A 19264-nucleotide genomic window follows, 5' to 3' on the forward strand; every position below is an offset into this window, starting at 1 on the left:
TCCTGCCCTCTAGTGCCCTTCCCCTCTCCCGGGCGGCTTCCTCCCACCCCAGCCTGAGCTCTCCTGCCCTCCTCCGGCTTGTGGGGCCGGGGCTGGGGTGATGCTGCATCTGTCCCTGCAGAAATGCCGGGAGATAGCGGCCGTTCACCCCCAAACACAACTGGGTCCAAGTGGGTTTCAGTAGCAGGGAATAACTGGGATTATGTAGGGAAATGCAATTTAGCCAAAGACCTTCTTGCACAACGGCTTCCAGAACAGCATTGGCTTTGATAATGTTGGTGGTCAGTGTGGATGCAATTTGGTGAAGACACCAAATTTTACCGCTCGCTGTAAAAACCTTGTTCAATATGCACGAGGATCCCCGAGTGACAGATACACCACAGTGACCCGATGTGCCCCTGCCACCACACGCACTCAGCCCTCAGGGTGGAAAGCTTTGCAACTGGGAAGAGGTGAGAAAAATTTTGTGCAAGCAAACTAGAGCAAAAGGACAAGATTCTCACCTCCTGTTAACGGATGCAACTCCTCTGAGGTCTGCAGTGGTGGAAAAAATAGTATGGAGATGTCAGTATATAGGGGAGGAGAGGAATTGTTCAGGGAAGGAGCACGATGGTGGGTGACAGGTTCTGGGTGAGGGACTCAGAGGAGCCATGCAGAAAGGGCCAGAGCTGGGAGCTGAAGCAGGCAAGGACAGAGCTTCTGTATCAGTATCCTGGGAAAATATAGACATGATGTGGGCTGCATCAAACTTCATATGAGCAAAAAAAGCATAAATGGGAGACCTTGATTTTGGGCACGGCCCCACTTTCACCTCCCTGAAGCAGCCTCAGTGTTTTGCAGTTTTTTTTCGCTGCAACAGCTAACAGAGCGAGAGACAGGCTATTCTTCCCGAGCTGGTGGTCTGGGCGGATGGGGCAGGAGGAGAGCTGGTTTCTCCCCGCCTCGCTGCGGCCGTGCGGGTCCGTGCCCCCCCGGGGGGGGGGTCTCACTCTGCACCCGCACACTGCCGAGCCCCGGGGGGGCATTTCCTCTGGTTCAGCCACTCTGACATATGATTGACAGGACTTGCTCCCTAGCAGCTTTTTTCCTTTAAAACAAAACAAAACAAAAAAGAAAAGTTTGGGTGCTGACTCTAGAGGGCAGCATATGCCGGCACATGGGGCTGGGGGGGGGCCGCCGCGCTGACACCCCCCTGGCAAGCCGGAGCAAGCCCGAGCCAAGTAAACGCTCCCGTACGAGGAGGCGGGAGAAATCCCGGCACTCGTTATCCCGAGGTACCAGCCGTGAGGATGCTCACCACGCTGAGCTCCGAGTCCTTTCTGCATCTGAGCACAGAAGAGGGGGACCAGGAGGTGGGGAGACAGCGGAGGGGGCAGTGAGGGGGCTCATCCCCATCTGCAGGTGGGACATCCCAACGCCAAAACACCTCGCTCCCTTCCCTGCTTGCTCACAGACTTTCCTTCTCCAAAAGGAATGAAGCGCCAAAATCAAACTCGGCAAATCTCAGCCCAAATCCCCACCTGCTGCCCAGCCCCGCGAGCCAGCACCCCTGCCAAGGCAGGGCTCTGCAGCCCCTCTGCCTCGGGCTGTGCCCCCACGGCTCATCATTTGCTTCAGGAGGCAGATCCAACAGATCCTTTGGCTGCTGGAGATGTCCAAAGCAGATCCTTTGGCTGCTGGAGATGTGTCACTGTTTCAGGGCTCCCCACCTGTAAAACACAGCCAGCCACGCGGGCAGGAGGGCTGAGACCCAAAGGTGCTTAGGCCATGGGGTGGTTTGACTGGGAAAAAATATTGCACTTTCAGATCTGTTAAGGTGGTGGCTTAAAGTGAAGCTTTTTGATATCCCTTGCTTAGTCTTTTGTGAAAGGAAGTAAACAGGAAAAAAATCGTTGTCCTCACACTGCCACAGGAGGATGAGGTGGATCTGAGGAGGAAGGCTGAGAACTCCAGGTCCTTGAATTATTAACGAGAAAAACAGAGAGAGAGAGATTAACAACTTTTGACAGCCCTCTTGTACATTTAGTCTAATTAGGAAGGTGAGGGTGAAAGGAGAAAAGCCTATAAAGGTTCTTTCTCTGGCTTAATCTTATCCCTCTACTGGGGACTATATTTCACAGTGGAAAAATAAGCACGTAAATCACCACAAAATACATATTGGGTAACGCCAAAGGGAGGGTTTAACAAGCCATCTAGTACCCCAAGGTGTTTCTGTCAGCACTGCCTTAGTGGTCAGACATCTGGCTGTCCTTTCACCTCACCACGCGTGGAGGTTCACATCGACAGCTCATCCTCTTGGGGTTTATTGAGATAGTGGTGGGTAATTCAATAAAGATCTTTTCTGCGCATGGTTGGAGCTCAGCTGCTGACCTCACTGACCAAATCATGTCTCCATCCTGGCTGTCCCCAAAAAGCAAAAGCAGCTGTCTCGTGGCGGTGGGTTACCTTCTGGCGTCTGTGCTGCTGAGGCCGGGAAGGGTGGGAAGATCCCTCTTTGCTCTCAGAGCCCAGGGGACGGTATATCCTGGGCAGTCCCTTCCACTTGCAAACTCTGAGGGCAACTTCCCAGAGACACAGATGGTCCCAAGTCAATCCCCGTAGGATGGCCTGCACATCAGCAAGTGCCACTCTACATCACAGAGGCCATAGACAGGCGCTGTAGTCGGAGCTATAGGATTAAATGAAAAAAAACCCAAAACCACCAAACAAAAAAGAAAAAAAAAATGTGGAGATCCTTCTCAGACCACCAGCTGCTGCTGTTGCAATGGGATGGGCTGGGTGGCATTTCCCTGTGTTGCAGTGGTCCACTGGCAGCAAAACCTAAAGAGAACTCATCACACTGAAAACAGCTCTTGTGTTTGCCCACAGTCAGCGGCCACCAGCTCGTACGGGCCTTGACCAACCTCTGTGCACGGAGCAAGCAGAGGAGAGGGAAGTTTGTCCTATCATGGCACGGGCTGCTGGGCGCATCGGGTCCGTGGGAAATTAACCTTAGGCTCTGCCTGGTACAACCGAATTTTTCCTTCATCTACAGCATCATTACAGGTCACTGCTGGAGGTCTGACACAAGGAGGATGCAATTCTGTGGGAAACCCTCCCTTTCAATCAGAAACCGGTCCTGCTGCCCACAAAGATCAGAGGATCTCCACATCCAGACCTGCTTCATCGCAGTGTAGTTCACATCCACCTCCAGGAAGGACCTCCTGGAGAGGGAGACAAGTCACCGTGGAGGCTGGGGGGATTCAGGAGGAGGATGGAGGGGCCCCAAAACAGCCCATACACAAGTGCTCTTTAAAACCTTGGTTTTCTTCCAGGTCATTTTCCACAGACAAGTGACCCTTACTGCCTCACACTACAGAGCAAGCAGAAGTTGAAGGTGACCCAAGTCACTCCCTGCAGGAAAGAGTGAAACTGAAATGAATCAAAAAAGGAAATAAAAATCAATATTCCAAAGTCAAATAATAAAAATTGTGTTATGGAAACAGAGGTCACCTGGAGAAAAATGTAATCGGACATGACAGCCCACGTCTCTGATTTCCTCTCTCTGCCAATCCCAGGTGGGGGGACCTCGTGCCCAAGCCAAAGTGTCACCTGCCCACGTTACCGAAGCACCATACGGTTCGTAGAGCTGACAGCAGACACGCGGACCTGGAAGGGTGGGGGAGAGAGACCTGAGGGAGCTGGGGGAGATGCAGAGGGTCGTGGTTGGAAATAGCAGAGGTCTTGTGGGGCAGGAACGAGCTGTGTAGGCAAACCCGCCTGGGGAGCCCAGCACTGAATAAACGAGGCTGTGGCAGGGCAGGATCGAGACGTGCTGAATCCTGAAGGCTGCAGGAGAGCAAAGGATCCAGGCTGGGGAAACGCGGCGGTCCCTCTGTGCAGTGAGTGGTACCAGCACAGAGGATGCACAGGAGAGAGGAGCCGCGTTTGCTGGTGGAAGGGCACTGCTTTCAGCACAGCAAGCTGACTTGGGGCAGGCAGACCTTTCTGTGCCTCAGTTTCCTCTTTTGTAAAAGGGCCTTTTCACCTTTGCAATTAAGTAAGAAAGGCACAGACTCCTCTGGAGCTCATTTGTGAGCGCAGGAGCCGCCCTGGCAGCCAGTACAAAGGAGAACCAGCAATTCTCCTCTCAGAAGTGTGCGGGGTGATGGGCTGCAGTGTCTCACGCAAGTCTCTATTTTGGCTGTTCTGTCCCCGAAGGAGGGACTGGCCCACCCCCCTGCCGCTTCCATTATGCCGCACAAGTCCCAGCGTGCATACATTTCAGAGAGCATTGTCAATGTGGGGCACGTAGTCCTGATAATGATGCAAACTTCAAACCATTATTTCTCAGCCCAGAGCGCTTCTCTTCGTCGTCAAGCCAGCGCTGATGGGTTCTTCAGTGTAGTTTTTTCCTCCTTTTTTTTTTTTTTTTAAACTTGACCTCCTGATTCTGCCTGGGAATTTATGTTGGATTCTTTTTATTATTGCCTTCTTTTTTTTTTTTTTTTTTTGCACAAAGTTAGCAGCAGGGAGATAAACTGCCCATGAAGTCCATTTGCCAACAAAGCTTTCTTTAGCAGAACAGACAATGGAAAAGCAAAACTGATGCTCTGGCTGGACATGACATTTCCAGCACCATGGGGACTGCGGCGGCTGCTCTCTGCTCCCCCACAGCTGGCCCAAGGGTGACCTTCAGCTCCGTGAAAAGCTGATTTCCCCGACAGCTCTGTGCCTGCCTACCTGGGCTGAGAGTCCCACCGCAGGAGCTGGAGCTTCTCAACTGTTTGTTTGGCAGCCCCATCTCGGCAATCGCCTCTCCAATTGCTCTTACCAGCTTCATTATCTTGGTTTGCTTCTCTTGGTCTTCAGTGCTTCCCTGCAGGTTGGGATATTTGAGGCATGTGCCCTGTGTGCTTAGGGGTGACTGGATTTAACCGAGGAATAAAGAGAGAAAGTAAAAAGTGTGGTGAGATGGAGGGGTTGAAATCTCGGTCAGAGTCCTGTCTGCATGAACCAAGGAAACTCCAGGGCACCAGGGAGAAGGCACAAAGCTCACAAACCCGAATTCTCCCCCTTTCTGTCTCTGCACATCTAACTGGAGCCCCTCAAAGTAGCCAGTCCCCGCTGGGAGCTGTGATCAGCCTCTGTCTCCCAGCTCTCCGGGCTCCCCGTGTCCCCAAGGCTGGAGCCCTGCGTGGGGTAACAGCGTGATCCAGCAGCGGGCAACGGGTGGGCACGGACAGCATGGGTACGCCTGGGTCTCCTGCCTGGAAGAAGAGGCACAGCTGAACTCGTCAGCCAGAGCAGCCCCTGCACTCCTGCGGGTCATTTAACCCTCGGTACTATTACCACAGGCCAAACCCTGTTTTCTCCCCAGCTTAAACGTGGCCAGAGTTTAGCTCATTTCTGATAAAACTGACACAGCGGGGGTCTGGATGGCAGAAAACCTGGTGCGCAGCCCATTTCAGATGGACATTAAGACCCATTTCCTTGTGGATGTGATAGGAAGACAATAAACTTCTCATCCGCCCCCCCCTCCCAGCAAGCTGGAAAAGCAGTAAAAGCCAAACTCCAACTTGAAGGAGACCCAAGGGATAAAATCCGGGAATAATAGACCAGTGACCTTCCAACAACAAAAAAATGAACTGATTTAACTAATAAAGTATCCAGGTGAGTATGATGAACGGGGACAACCCCTTGGCAAAGAGGCTTTGCCCCCCCGAGACACCCCAAGAGCAGGATGCGCAGCGCAGGCAGTGGGGCGCGCTGCCTGCCACCCCCCGGCTTACGAGATCTCCCAAGGGCCCAAATAATTGTGTATAGATTGGGCCACCTCCCCAGTTAAAGGGGAGCCTGTGCGCTGCCCGCATCCCCCCCCGGTGGGTTTGGATTTGCAAACACAAGCAGCTGCTGAGCCCGCGGATGTGCTGGGAGAGAGCTGGAGCTCGACGGAGGGCGGGTGGGAGCGAGAGGAGGGGGAACACGGTCGCTCCCCATCACACACACAGGGATGCTGCTAAAGCACCATGCGGAGCAACAGCATCGCCTCTGTGTCCAGAGGATCCAGAGAGGCTCTGGACCACACAGCAGCAAGACCTGGGGGGGGGGGAACTCAAAAATAGCTATTTGAGTCCTAGTGAGATCTGAGCAATGTTAAGGAGAACGCAAAAAAAGAGCAGGGGCTGGGCAACACGACTGCACATCTCACCTACTGTGACAACTCCAACGCAGACACATGGAGAAAAACACAGATCCTTCTTAAACACCTCCAGTGAAGCTGTGGCTGCCCCGTCCCTGGAGGTGTTGGACGGGGCTGGGAGCAACCTGGGCTGGTGGGAGGGGTCCCTGCCCAGGGCAGTGGGGGGTGGAACTGGTTGATCTTCAAGGTCCTTTCCGATCTAAACCATTCTATGAGTCTCTGATTCTGCTGGTGGATGGGGTCTTAGTGAGCGATACGCCCTCAGGGAAGCAGCCTGGAAAGTGCTGCGGGCAGGTCCAGGAGCGTGCAACACCGGGGGCAGAAGCAGCCCTCTCCCCAAAGCCGGTGGGTTTGGGCAGCGCAGGGAGAGGCCGCAAAGCTGCAAATGTTGTCGTGACTTTATAAACTTCACCTTCAGCGGGAGTCTGCTCTCGTCACCCCATCATCTCAGCAAAGATAGAGCAGAAATGGAAAAGATCCAAAGAAGTGCAACAAATAGTATCAATAATCCATGAGGAGAGATTAAAAAAGATTTAAGACTATTTAGTTTAAGAAGAAGAGGGGATGGGATAGAGGTGAAGATAAGGAGGGCACGGCAGAGGCATACAAAGCAACGGCTGGTGTAGAGGAGGTGCCGGGGAGCACGGATTTGCCCCTGCAGCGCCAAAGCAGGAGACGTTCAATGTGATTAGAGGACGATACCTTTCAAACCAAGAGCAGGGAATACCGACGGGCAGAACTGCAGGACTCTGTCTTGAGGTTTCATGGGAATGTGGAGTTCAGCAGGATCCACAACGCCAGTGGGCATAAACCAGAACACCACCAGAGTTTGCCAGGGTTAAATTGAAAAACCGTCCTGTCCAGGATTTTGTAGCTTTGAGGTATTCGGCATGGTCTCTGCTGAAGACAGGACACAGGGGTGGGGGGAACAAACCTCCAGGGTTAATTCCTACACCTCCAATAGCCTCATGATAAATGGCCCGAGGACAGGCCTGGAGCTACTGGTGGGGAAATAGGAGCTGGATTTCAGCATCTGCCTGGAATAGATCCCGTAAGGATCCTTGAGGGACTTGGCCGTGAGATGAGAGAAATACATTTGAGGACCTATAAAAAAAGCAACAGTGAATAATAATACTTGGCATCTACGGCGTGCCCTTCATCCCTGGATCTCAAAGTGAGTGCCTGTGACTCTCTCCTGTCTGCCTCGAGAAACCGAGGCACGATGAAACGCGGGCACACGGACGGCAGCTCAGCTGAGAGCCCACGGCTCCCGCACACGTGTGCAACGCACCCACAGCTTTCCCTCCCCAGAGCTGCACACCTAGTTGGCAGCAAGGTAGGTAAACAGGAGCGCTGCAGAAAAAGGAAAGCAAATTATACATTCAGGGCCAGGTGGCTACTCAAGGAGGGCTGGGGCATGGAGGGAAGGACATGCCGGGGGGGGAGCTCCTGCAGCATCAGCTGCATCGGCTTGCCCCACTGCCCCGCAGCAACCAGCATCCCCAAGGCCATGTGGGGACAGTGGGGTCTGCAGCCAAAGCAGGTCAGATGCCTCCTGTGTAGCGAAGGGGACGGTGGCACCGGCGGGAGGAGGGACAGGTCACGTCTGGCTCAGGGCGACGGGATAACGGGAGCAGCGGGGACCACCTGCTCCACCTGGTTTGTTCGGAGGGTTTTGCTGGTTTGCTGTGAGAGGCCAAAGAAGAGGATTATACAGGAGCCTGTCAGGAGGCCAATGACATTTATAAAGTATTAATCCCTGCAGTGTGTCACTCGCCAGCGTGTTTGATAGCGGCTCTGTGCTGGCTGCCGTGGTCTCTCGCCTCTCTGCCGCTCAGCAGTGGTTTTGATACGCTTCAGGGGCTTGCTGGATATTTTTCCCCCCTAGTCACCTTTTCTACCAGGAATTCCTCATCCTCCTGTCCTGCAGCTGGTCTCTCCTCCTGGATTTACCGCGTGGCTTGCTTTGATCGTCTGCTCCCTCCATCCTACCCTAGGCCCCCAACTTCTCCCCCCCCCAGACAGAATCCCCAGTGCCATCTCTGCCAGCTCAGCCCTATTTCATCTTTAAATGAGGCTTAAAAGGCTCTTTATGGGGGTAACAAGGGGAGAAACAAATATTCTGCCTCCACACGTGTGCTGATTCCCGCCAGCCCCAGCCCAGCGGCACCCGGCCGTGCTGGGGCTCAGGGATCATCACACCGCCGTGACACTGCGGTGACAACTTCTGTCTCTTGGCCGCCCTCGGGGAACAGAAATGAGCAACTGTAGCTTTAAAACAAAGATTAGATGCATTCCCCCCCACCCCCCCACCCCTTTCTCTCTCCTTTTTTTAACGGGAACTTGTCAAGGTTTCCATCAATAATAGATAATGGTGCATCACTCTGGCAGGTTACACCCTCCGGCTGTTTTGATATTTTCCAGAGAATTTGTCAGCAATCTTACAGCAAAGGAGGGCTGGGGGAGGGGGGAGGGGGGGGGGGGAAGGCCTCATTAATTTTTTGTCATTTGCATTCGCGCTGTTAAATAATGTATTGATTGCTCTTTCTCTCTCCCTCTTTTAATTCTCTCTCTTCTGCGGCGTCTCGCAGCCGATGGCCCTCACTCCGTGACAGATGAGTTTGTCAGAGGCACCAGACAGCTCGCGCTCCCCGGGACGGGGCTGGGAGAGCTCAATGTGACCCCGGCGCCGGTTCCGGCATCGCCGCACAAGTCACAGCTCCGGTGGCACCGGTTCCTCGCAGGGGGACACTGAGGTCTCCCTCAAACCAGTTGCTAAGGCATCCCGGTCCATGGCTCAGTGATTCACCTCCATACCCAGCTCCTGCGGCTCGCGGTGTCGAGGACAGCAGCGCATGGGTCCTGGCATGCTTGGAAGTCATCAAAGGAGGAATTGATAAAAAAGTTGGAGGAACGGTAGCGATGCACAGCCAGGGAAGGCATCACCCCTGCCCTCGCCCGCGGCTGGCTGAGCTCCCCGGGCAGCTGCGGGGCTCTGCAAGAAGGAGCCGCTGGAAGAGCCAATGTGGGCAGCTCTGACCTCGGGAGGGCAGGGAAAATGGAAATGCCGAGGGGATTTTGCTCCTACTGACTTCAGCAGGAATCTGCTTCCCCATCCCTTCGACAGACCTGAGCCCAAGGCCTTGGGAAGCCAGACACGAGGTCCATTGACTTGGCAGCTGAGCTCAACAAGAATTTGCACATGATTAGGGCTTTGCTTGGCTTAATGCGGCTTGGCTTCCTTTTTAATTAATAAATACTTAATTACATAGTTAATATTTTAATATTTCCTTTAAAAAATGTCTGATTTAATGGAGTTGCTGCCAGCTATTTGTTTTGTATGACTTTTATGTTTATCTTCCTCTTTCATTTCTCGTTTCCCCCTCCACCCACCGCTCGGATCCCCGACACTCCTGGCTGATCTTTGCTCCTGGAAATCAGCAGCCGGGCTTTCAGCTGAAATGGAATCTGCCCCTTGGTGCTGACATCCATCAGCCAAAGGTGCTAATGTGAGTTATTAGCACTCGGGTACTTCACCGCAGCTGCACCAGCCCCCCGGGAGGAGAGGGGAGGTGAGATACTGCTGGGGAAGGGGAGGTGGGAGAGGAGCCCGGGTGGTGAGCGGGTACAGGGCTGGGGCTACCCCCAGGGTCATCCCCAAAAGTGAGGAGAGCTCTGAGCCTGTGTTTGCCTTCCAGCCAAACCTTATCGCGTGCACAGCTTGTCCCAGGAGCAGCACAGGGGTGTTTAGCGGCACGGTGTAGCCAGGCGAGGGTGGAGAAGGGCCCCAGCAGTGATGATGGAGGGGACATGGATGTGACCTCCCGCAACGGTGATGGCTCTGCACCTCCTCTCCTAAGCCCTTGGCTCCTTGCTCCAGCTCTTCTTGGGCCAGGGTGGTGCCCATGCCAAGCCCTGCACAGGAGCGGGTGGATGGATTGAGACAGACACTGAATTAAAGCAACTCCGGCTTCCCACGCCCCCCAGGCAGCCCCCTGCCTTGCAACCAGCCCACCCCACCAGCAAAGCCCAGCTTCAAAGCAGCGTTCCCACGGCATGGGTGGGCTGAGCCGTGGCCCTCTGCCCCACCTGGGGTGGGATGTCTCCTCCAGCCTGTCTGGGGGAGCACACGGTGGGGAAAGTGGGTGTTTTCACGGTAATCTCCACGAGCAGCCTGTTGGGATAATAAAAAAAATAAACAGAAGAGTTATAGCCAAGGCACTCGGGGCACCATAAAACAGGCTAAAAGCACATACAGTCTCATTAATCCATCATAAAATAACAGCCTCTTACGAACCCGAATGCATCAAAATGAACGGGAGACTGGCGGGGTCACAACGCAACCAGGGACGTGGTGAATGTGAAGTAGGTCTGTAAGCAGTGGGGTGGAAACAAACCCCAACCCACCGGGTACCGGGTAAATCAGGACTCCAGGAACTCCGACCTTCCCGCCCAGGTGGGTTTAAAACCAGTAACACCCATTCAGGCCAAGAAGAGAGTTATGCTGCACTCACCTTTGTCTCGTGGTCTCCCGTTCCCAGGAACCGGGATATTCCCAGCAGGGATGGCACTAGCAGAGGCCGGCCAGCTCAGTGCACGTCTGCTGATGAGTGATGTGGGCACAGCCCTAATGTGGGGCCAGAGACATCGGCGGGGTCCCCGTGGCCGGGCAGGGCGAGCAGGGGGTGACCCAAGCCCCTGGCAGGACACGAGCACCACGGTGCGGGGGGGATGCTGAGTCCCAAATCCCCGTGGTTGTGGCAGGACCTCGCTCATCCTGCCGGTGAAACCGGTGGTGACGGGGCAGCATGTCAGGAAGGAGGAGATGAAACACGTCGGGATGGAAACTTAATGGTACTCTTAAGTGCTCCGTCTTCCCCACTAATGAGGTTTCTGTGTGCGCGGGGGCGAGAGAAGAAAACCCACCGTGTGCTAATAAAGCCCCGTGACTTTGCTGACTGGAGGCACCGGCGCTAATGAAGTCACCAGAGATTTGGGATTCCTTTGGCAGGTCTGACATTGTTCTGTATAACCGTTATTTTAATTCAGTCTGTGGAAACAACAATAACAACAAAAAAGCCACGCACCAGAGCGACGGGCGCGGGCGGCAGCCAGTTCCTCCGCTTTGCTCGGTGGCTGCAGAGCCTGGGTGGGAGATGGCTTTGGGAATGGGGATGAAGTGAGCTCCTCGATGGATGGGATGCTCAGGTCACCCATGGAGCAGCTCAGGTTGCCCCGAAGCTGGGCTGTGAGCACCTCCCGGCTGCTCACCAGGGAAACCCATGCCCCATCCCACAGCAAGGAGATGCCCCGGGGCTGTACCCGGCTGTGCCGGGAGCCCTGGGGGCCTGCGGGCAGCGGGAGATGGAATGCATGGAGAGGAGCACAGGGACAGACAGGTGGACAGACACTTATCACGTTTGATTTCAAAGCGTTTCATAAATGCCGTATGCACACTGAGCGTGGCTGACAGAGAGCCATCCTTGGAGAAAACACCCAAAAGGGCCGGTCAATAACCCAATAACCCTGCAGGCTGAAGACTTTTTTGAAAGCAGTGGCTTTGTATATACACATACATATTTAAATATACACCCTAAATGTATTAATATATTAGTATATTTATATTTAACAAATTAATATATTAATAATATCCCTGAATGTGCGTGCACACACACACATATATAGAAAATAAGCTCAGGGCCTTAGTCTGGCACCGACATCAATGACTTTGGCAGAGACTATTTTTGGAAGCCTCACAAAAGTCCACTGGGCCCCCCATTTCTCGCCGCAGCGTCTGTTAGTTGAGCAGAGCCGTTAAGGAGGAGCCGCTTCGCCGTTCGGGAGCCACCGGTGCCCGAGTGTCCTCACTGTCACCTCGGCGGGCAGGGAGGAGCAGACACCCCTCGGGGTCCTTCACTGCCTCTTCTTAATTAGAAACCTCATCTTTAAGTCTTACATGCCCTTCCGTGGGGTTAGTCGCTCTCACCTGCTTAATCCGGGGAGATTATTTTCCAGTCTCCTTTTAAAAAAACCCAACCACCCCAAAGCCTTCAGTCTTCTTTCGATTCTTTTCATTTCACCTCATTTAATTCCTTGCCAGCTTAATGACTTGGTAGTAATGAATAAGATGAAAATTAGGGCTTAATAAGTGTTAAGAAAAGACAGTTTTCTTGCTGATGAAGGGAGCGCGCTGGTGGGAAAGCAGAGCCTGGGGAGATCACAGAGATAACCCCAAAGCTCTACCTGACCTTGAGCGACGTGATGCCAACTCCAGGCTGTGACCGGTCACAGTGACACGCTGCAGCCGGGACCAGGGACACGCCACTCCCAGGAGAAGGATGCTGGAGGGGTGCGGGAGGGAATGGACACAAGGAGGGGCTGGCACAGGGAGCTGCTGGAGGTGAGGCGACAGTGACCAGCTCAGGATCCCAAATGCCCCGTCGCTCTCTGGCCAGGGCAGGGGCGGCGCTGGGGATGCAGCTCTGTGCAGGTCAGCCCTGGGAGCTGGGAAAGGCCGAAGGCTGCAGCGACCCCCATGTTTGGGGAACCCCACACCCCATCTGGGGAGGTGGCTTTGGCCCGTGAAGCCCTACAGCTTCTGCTGGGGTGGAACCCGCCGGGTTTGTGGCCGGGGACCTCAGAGCCCAGCAAGGCGGCGGTAAATCCAACCCCAAAGCTGCGGTTATGGGACCAAAACTGCCGTAACGTCACCACACAAGACCCTGACCTGCCATGGAGTCTGCCTGCGGGGCCAAATTCTTGTGCGGTCACCTCTGTGCTGGCGCTACAGCGGCATCAGCGTCGGCTGCAGAGGGCATCAAACTGGTAGAAACGTAATATCGCACCCGCTGCTTCGTTTGCCAGGGAGGTGCCTGCGGGTGTTTCCCGCTCCGCTGCAGCGTCGGTCTTCCCGGGGCACAGCCCGGCGCCGGTGGGTGGGTGGGATGGTGCTTTGTGCTGACTCAGCCAGAGCGAGGAACCTGCTGACTCAGCAGAGGCGGTGCTGGCGGGAGCCGCAGTGTAACGCCGGGGGGACCCGGAGCAGCCGATGGTTACCGGTACCCGAGCACCGCAGGCACGAGCCTGACCCTCGGTGTGGGCTGTGCCGGTGAGGACGCCGGGATACATAATCAGATCAGCCCCGGCCTCTACCGTGAGCGCGGCTAGCGACGGGCCAGCCGGCCGCTCACGCTGCATTCGCTGACCCGGGACGTACGCTCTAATTAGCGACGATATTGGGACTGACAGGTAGATCAGGGGAAAAAAGGTGCAGAACTAATTGACCTGCCAGAAAACGTGTCCAACAAGATTCACCCCCCCCCCCACCCCGCGCACACCCAGCCCCTCCATAACGCCAACACCCCCCTGCCGCCCCCAGCCAAACACGGGGCAAACGCCGCCGGCGAGCCCGAGCCCGAGCGCCGGGCACTGGCATGGCCCCACCGCGGGCAATACTGATGAATTCCTAATGGGCCCTGAGAGGCGTCTCCATCTCTGCCGCCGGCCGCGTTATTCGAGCGAGCGGCTCCTCAATCATCTCATTTGCGGCACCCCCGGCCGTCCCCTGCTCCCAATTTCTTTTCGGTGCTGCCAGCGCTTTTTCCTCCCAGAGATTGGTTTGCTCCTTCTGCTCCCGGGCGCTGTCACTTCGGGGATGCTGGTCATTTTTAAAGTGCATTTCTTGTTCTTTTGATCCTTATTTTACTTCCCTTGGAGTAACTGGGCATGACCGAGTGAGAATATCGGCTCTGAGTCCCGTCTGACTCGTCTGCGTGGATCCGTGGAGGGGTCTGGGCGCAGCCCGGGTTAATTCGGGGCAGGGCTGTTTTGGAAGGAAGGTTTTATGCGAAAGAAAAGCGTAAATCCCAACACCTCCAATTAACGCGAGGAGCCTGCCACACGGCAATGCCGGCAGTCCCAGCTGGGGCTGAGGACCGGGTCTGGCCCTGCCACCGTCTTTGCTTCGCTCGGCTGAGCGGGGCCGTGCCGAGAGCTGTGCATCACCGCGGGGCCACGGAGGAGCGGTTTGGGTTCGGTGTCAGAGCGTTTCTCGGGAAAGCCGTGCGCTGGAGGACCGGGCTGGATGCACATCCGTACACCCATGCTGGGACCGTGCGACATTACACACATGCAGCTTTAATTCCAGCTTTTCCAGATGCAATGAGACACTGAAAGCCAACGACGGTGGGGCGTGTGCGGGGTTTGCAGGCAGCAGGGCTGCCCTTGCGTCGCCTCCTCCTTTTCCAGGGCTTTGGGCGACACCGGGGGATTTTAATTCCCCTTTGCAAGGAAGAGAGGCTTTCCCGGTGCAAGGACTAGAGGCAGTTAAATGGGTTTTCCCACGTAGGGGTTAGGTGAGCTGATGAAATTGTTACTAAGGGTGATGCAGGTGAAAACCAAACTGTAGGCTGGAGAGGACAGTGGATGAGGAGCTCAAAGAGAGGTGGGCAAACCACTTTAGGCTCAGGAAATTCCCTTAGCCAAAAAAAGTTGTCACTAAAATAGGTATTAGAGGGCTCAAACACAAAATATTGGGGGGGATCAAACACCTTGACCTGTTCCTGCTCGCTCTTGTGCATCTGCTTATGGCTACTATGGGAGACAGGAGACATAAAAACCACTAAAAAGCCACTGCTTTGTGGCAGGCGCCTCCAGCAAACCCCAGCGGGGAGGAGCGCGTGGGAAACCCTGGCCGTGCGAGCCGGTGCGGCGGAGCTGCTGGAGGCGGCGGTGGGAGCTGCACCGGGCTGTGCCGGGCTGGTGGGTGCTCGCCGCCGCGCGCCCGGGCTGGGAGATGAGGGGGTGGGTGCATCTATTTTGAGGGGAGTGCGTCGTGCTGGGAAAATAACTGATTTAGATGGGGAAATTTATTCCTGCTGGCACTGTGTACTATAGATCCATAAATAATCAGCCCTTAGAAGCAATCGCCTCAACTAAATCAGAGAGGCATGTAAACATCCCAAAGCTGCATGATTAATAAGGGGAAATTATACTGTAGAAGAGGCTTCACTACTTACCTTCCTGTCCACGTGGCAGAGCCGTCCTGGAGAGCTTCTCCCCATCGCTTCAAATGTGGCGGCGCAGGTGGTGGTGGTGTGAAAGCTCCCGAAAGCTTCGTGCTGGCGAAGGTTCCCCGTGGTAGGGAGGGAAGGGAGCAAACTCCCCGCTGGTCCCGTTTTACCGGCCATGGAGGAAACAGGAGGGAAGGGGAAAGCAAATGATTCTCTTCTTGCAGGAAGAAGGCAATGAGCAAGGAGAGGATCTGGGGTCTGTCCCACCGATATTATCCTTGTGCATCCCCTGGGTGCTGCAGCGGGTGCAGGAGGGGCTGTGGCCATCCCTCCGAGCACCCCCACGCTCGAGGCTCTGCCAGAGAGGTAGCGGAAGAGAAACCCCCAGAAACCTTTTACCTTTCCAGCATCCTTTGGTGAAACCTCTCCTTGGGCAGCGCCGGAGTTGTTTTCCCAATGTCCGGAGCGACAGTGTGCCCCATGGCGGAGGAGCGGACACGCACGTGGGACATCTCCTGTGAGGAAGGTGCTGGGGCTGCTGCTGAACTACGGGAATCCCCGGGGCAGACGTGAGGGTGCACGTGGCCATGCACAAAATGCCGCATCTGAGAGGCCTCGTCGGTGGCGCAAAGCCGAGCAGGGAGGAGCCTTCCCCCTCCCCCGGGGTCTGGGTGCTGCAGCATCCCCATCCCCATCCCCTCCGCCTGGACCAGACCCCACTGTGCCCTGACCCACCGCTGCCAACGAGCTTTTGTTCATTACCGGACCAGAGAGCAGCACTTGGATTCAGAAGGATGCTCCAATTCCCAAATGCTCTTTTTATTTTCTTTTTTTAATTTTTTTTTTTTTTTATAAGCCCTGTAAGTCTCCTCCAAGCCTGGTCCCACTGTGACAAGCGGCTTCAAAGAGCCCTTCCACATTAAAATCGGATGTTGCTCCTGCACAGCCCAAGATCAGAAACACCTGCAGTGGGGATCGATGGTCTGATTAGGGGGAATTGATTGCCCCAGCCTCATTAGCATATCATTAGTGCTGACCCCATGGCTGGCCCTGCTCAAGCGGGCCATGACCTGGATGGATTAAAAAGCGCAGTGTGCCGAGGAGGGATGGGAAATCAGTAAACAGGAGAGGGGGGAGGCGAAAGCCTCGGTCGATAACATCTACCTCATTACAGCGCTGAGGCTCGGTGCGCTCGACACCCATCATCCCCGGGAGCGTCGCAGGGGATGCAGCTCCTGGGGCACCGTCCCCTGCCCGCTGCAGTCCCCAAGCGGAGCATCCCCGGTGGGGACAGCGGAGGGTTTCTTCGGGAGCTCCACACCTTTTGAACGTCGACTAAAAGGCTTTTTTTTTAGTGCCGTGAGTCAGTAGCCCCATATAGGATCTCCATCTGCGCCGTGCGAGGCCTCGCCAGACTGTGTTTTAGGCCTCCGTCCAAATGAAGCTGAAGAACTAGTTGGGTTTGATTTGTTGGGTTTCTTTTTTCTTCCTCAGTTTTGCACACAGAAGGAGGGCGGAGGAGCCCGGGCTGGTCCCGAGGCCCCGTCCAGCCTGAACCCCCCCCAGGACCCACCTTGCGAAGGACTTACCCTGGGCCGGGGGCAACGCACAACGTACACCCGCAACAGGCAGTGGGTGGCGCAGAGGGCATGGAGAGCCCCCAGCGCCTGGCTTTGCAGGAGAATCTGGCTTTGTCCTGAAGACCCGAGCTGCGGCACGTCACAGCTCTGCTGTCGGCATCCGAGGGGACGCGGAAAGTGTTTCAGTTTGATCAAAGGACCACGGATGCTGGAAGGGGGTGGAAGGAACAGCTTCATCCAGAGACCTGGCATAGCTGCTGCCCGACACCCCGGGGTGACATTCACCCCAAGCTGAGCTCCAGCCCTGTCCCCAGAACCACCTTGGTCCCTGCTGGGACTTTCAGGCTCTTCTCTGGACCGATTTGCCCAGAAGCCCCTGTGCGTCCTCCGCTTTCAGGTGGAGAAGCGATTCCCAGCCCCGGGGAGGGCAGGAGCATTAGAAATGCAATCAAACATGCAGCACAAGCCCTAATATTTGACTGCAAGCTAATGAAATCCTGGCGTTGGGCAGGAGCAGACCGGGCGTTTTTCCAAGGCCCCGTTAAGTGCCCGGGGCCGTTCGCGGGAGCCAGCGCCGGCAGCCAGCCCCAGCGGGAGCCCCGCAGAGGTCACGGCCACATGTGCAAGAGAGGGATTGTTGGGAAACTCTGTTCTCAGGCAGCTTTTGAGCACTCAGGATCAGTTCTCTCCTATTTTTTTTTTTTTGTTTTAAAAGCACAGTGAAACCTACAAGAAGCTGGGATGCTCGAGGACCTACGTGTGCAGCACCAGTGACCTTGTGCAGGGCAGTTGTCCCCAGGAGGTGACATTCAGGTGTGGAGACCCACTGCCCATCTCAGGTGACCGCGCCAGGAACCAGCATGGGCTGGGCAACGCTGGGAGCATGTGGGGTCCTCCGAGACCCCCTGCCCTTGCTGTGCTGGGGGGACTTGGGGATCCCCCCGTCACCACTGCGCTGTCCCCATCTGTGGGATGGAGGTGCTCCTGTCTGACTGACAGCAGCGCCGCGGGCGTTGTTCAGGTTTGTGATGCGTTTTCAAAGTAAAAAGGGCTAACAGCAAATAAATTTTGGTTTCCCAAATAATCAGCACAGATTTGGGAAAAAAAGGGGTTTCCTCACTTCCTCGCTGCCGTTTGGGACGTTGCTGCAGTGGAGCTGCCGGCTCCGGCCTCGTATGCAGCGGCATTCCCGCATGGGATGAAGTCCTCCACGTGGCTGCTGTCCATCAGCTCTCATTACGGTTGGCTTTCTGCGTTGGGTGAATTATTGTGGGAGACTCCTCACCGGCAGTCTGCGTTCAGCCCTTTGCTGGATGGATACTCTAACACAGCAAATTAATTAGCAGCGATGTGTTAACTACCCGTGAATCTCATAACTGTAATTGCGCCGCAGTGCTCCGGCGAGGAGCATTTGATCTCCTATTGATTAATGAAACGGGTTTCCCCCTTTCACAAGATGTCTCGCTTCCCACTGGTTTCGTGCCACCGTTCTTGAAGAGGAATAACTTGACTGAGGAAGAGCCGGAGCGCGGGAATCGCAGCTGCCCGCAGGATGGATGCAGCAGCCGGTGGTGGTCACCCCGGCGCCGGCAGCATCAGTGCAGGGAGAGGTGTGCACCAGGGACCACGCGCATCCCTCAGCATCTCCCAGCTCCGACAGGTACCCCAGGAAACGTGGGACAGGGCCCTGCTCCCTCCTGCTTTTTGGCTATGGAGCCCCAAGGAGACACCTCCGAGGCATCCTGGTCCGGCAGCCATGGAGGAGGGGGGAGTAAAGCTCTCACCCGGCACCGAGGGATGCTCTTCCCTGCACCAGTGTATGGGAATGGGGAGGGAATGACCCCCTCTCCCACAGGGCTCCATGTGGGACCATGTTTCAAGGAGCGTTTTTTGAAGAAAAACCTTCCCGAGCCTTACCTGTGCTTTTCCAACTGCAAGAAAGGTGAGTGCCACCGCTCCCCCCCAGCCTGGTCCCCTCCAGCACCGGAGGAGCCTCGTCCCACTCGGCGCTGGGCCCCACCACCCCTGAAATGGAAACGAGTAAGCGGGATTCGTCTGAATTACAGTGACCCTTCCAACCCCAACGCTTTACAGGAATAATTACACATTATTTTTATGAATAAGTAATGTCTCGCCACAGATTTCCACCTGTTCCGAGCGCCTCCCTGTGATCTCAGTGGCTTTCAGAAAGGGAGTTGGAAACAGAAATCTCTTTCGCAGGCAGCAGAGATGTTTGAAGCCTCCTTCATCCCGCGTTTCAAGTGTTTATCTCCTTCTCGCGGCACAGCTGTGCCTCCTTCGTGGCAGGCGGGTGCGACTGAGCAGATCAAGCTCTTGACATAAAGTTTTTGCTGCTGCGGGTCCCTCTCCCGGTCCAAAGGAAAAGTTGTTGTGAGCATCATTAAGCCACTACAGAGAGGAACAAAACCCAGATAAACCGGGTTGGCAGCTGGATCTCAGAGACCGATTCATTAATTAGCTGATTAACCATC

The sequence above is a fragment of the Vanellus vanellus genome (genome assembly GCF_965231255.1).
Source record: "Vanellus vanellus genome assembly, chromosome: 18".
Taxonomy (NCBI): domain Eukaryota; kingdom Metazoa; phylum Chordata; class Aves; order Charadriiformes; family Charadriidae; genus Vanellus; species Vanellus vanellus.